This window comes from Chionomys nivalis, chromosome 24 (genome assembly GCF_950005125.1).
Source record: "Chionomys nivalis chromosome 24, mChiNiv1.1, whole genome shotgun sequence".
Lineage (NCBI taxonomy): Eukaryota > Metazoa > Chordata > Mammalia > Rodentia > Cricetidae > Chionomys > Chionomys nivalis.
In genome coordinates, this window is record NC_080109.1 from 11,063,116 (window position 1) to 11,065,527 (window position 2,412).

At 37.6% G+C, this 2,412-nt stretch overlaps 1 pseudogene; it reads left to right on the top strand.

The window, feature by feature from the left end:
* The first annotated feature begins 434 nt into the window (after positions 1-434).
* Positions 435-1,167, top strand: LOC130865750 (40S ribosomal protein S8-like; annotated as a pseudogene).
* Positions 1,168-2,412: the final 1,245 nt, after the last annotated feature.

The window sequence follows — 2,412 nt, forward strand, 5'->3', positions numbered from 1 at the left end:
TATATTGTGCATTTCTGAACTATAAAAACCACCATAAAAATTAAAGCACATTCAAATTTTTTTCTCTACCTCCTAAAATTCCTTCTTTCTTCACAGGACATTACTTATATATGTGCATTCAAATGCTGATCTCTTATGATAAGATGCTGTTAAAATAAAACTATCTGAAATAAAATCATTTAAAACTGAAAATGCATTTAGTACTCTTGAATGAGCCTAGCAACTTAATACCACATACTGTAGAGTGTCAACTACTTGCCCTTGTGAGCAGGTGGCTGTCTGGTAGTGGAAACTCAATATCACGGTGACGGTGACATCTTTACTTATGATCAGCTTGAGAGAAGGCCCAATTTAAAAATCTCCTGTATGGTTTCTACCAGGTTTTTATGGCTTCTGTAAACCAGGACGTTGCTATTTCCAGCCAGCACCGAGTGATGGGCATCTCTCAGGACTACTGGCACAAGCTCCCCAAAACCTGAGGTAAGAGAAATATCTACCAGAAGAAGCAGCAGTATGAGCTAGAATAGCCTTCTGCCAATACTAAGATTGGAATCTCTCTCTCTCTCTCTCTCTCTCTCTCTCTCTCTCTCTCTGTCTCTCTCTCTCTCTCTCTGTGTGTGTGTGTGTGTGTGTGTGTGTGTGTGTGTAACACACACAGTCTGAGTTCAAGTAGGCAGTAAAAAGTACCAAGCCCTAAGATTGGATGTGGGGAATTGTCCTGGGGCTCTGAGTATTGTGCTTGCAAAGCAGGGATCATTGACGCTGTTTTCAATGCATCCAATAGCAAGCTGGTCTGCAGCAAAACCCTGGGGAAGAACTGCATGCTGCATTGGACAGCACAATGTAACGATAGCAGTACTAACCCTGCTTAGCCCTGCCACGGCTACAAAAAGGGGGCCGAGCTGGCTACCGAAGAGGAAGAGCTTTAAAACAAAAATGAGCAAAGACAATTCAAAAGAAATATGATGCAAAGAAGAAGAACACCAAAATCAGCAGTCTTCTGGAGGATCAGCTCCAGCAGGGTAGATTTCTTGCCTGTACTGCCTCGAGACCAGGCCAGTGTGGCAGAGAGAGGGCTATGTACTAGAAGTCAAGGAACTGGAGTTCTATCTGAGAAAGAGCTCTAGGCCCTCACTGTCATATTCCAATGCTGATAATAAAATCTGAAATGTAGTAGGCATTCGAATACTTGTTGAATAAATGAATAATTAAATCAGTCAGAAGCTACGTGATAGAGTTAGCAAAATTTCTATGAGACTTAGAAAAATAGTCGAGTTTTTTTTTTCTTCCAATCTTTAGTAGAAACAATAGAGTAGAAATTAGAAAAAGAAAGAAAAAGCAAGAGTGGAGAGAGAGAGGAGAGAAAGAGAGGACGAGTTAGTCTCCATGAAATACAGAATAACCTTTAGTGATGACTAACCTAAATTCTATAAACAAATTTCTGAAAGTCACTCCAAGTTCATTCATATATTCTGTTTTCATTATCTGAAAATTTTGTCTTTGACAGTATCATTATTCTTACAGTTAAGAGGAAAAAAAATAATTTGATAAAGAATAGAACTTATAAGTATGCAATTTTAACTATACTTGAGAATTACATTTCTCTCAAAAACTATTATATATGTTACTCCTTGTAAAAGTTAAAAACAGCAGAAATTACCAGTAATCTAAGGAATCAATTTTCAAATTTTTTATACTGTAGTCTGTGCATTCCCATCCCCAGTGCCAAAAGACTAACAGTGAAGACACTAATGACCCTGAGCCTCAATCCACATTCTTTTTAGATGTTTCTAACAGGGCACATACCATACCATTACCTGTTGTCCCTGTATTCTTTATGATAGGATTTCTTTTTTTCTCCTTGCCCAAAAAATGAAAGACATACAGAGGCAATGTGCTTGAGTTAATTTTACCCTCAGATCCTCCCTTGCCATAGACATCCTATTCGGAGCCCTGAGGGAGTAGAGAGGCTCAAGGCCCCTGATATGGTTCATCCACAAGTTTAAATAGTCCAGTATTAAGCATAGAGGTAATCTTCTGGGGTGAAAGATCTGTTTTGAGACCTGATAAAAACTGTATATATTTTACCATGCCTCTAAGTGTAAGTGAACATATGTACAAAATTCTAGATTTTCAGAGACTCCAGGAAACACAAGAGTAGACTACAAACATGTAGACTACATCATTCATGTTATAAAATGCAAGTATTTCATTTATTGATTCTGAATGCAAATATTTCAGGCTTATATTAAACCACACAGAAGATAGAATTTTAAAAAGATGAAAATTTCACAGCTTATTGAAGGAGATTCTGGCCTAACACTGCTAGTAGTTTATTGATGAAGAAAATGAAATGACCAAACACAGGGCATGGTTTAGTCAGAAAACCATGAAAACATGTAAAATCAGCTT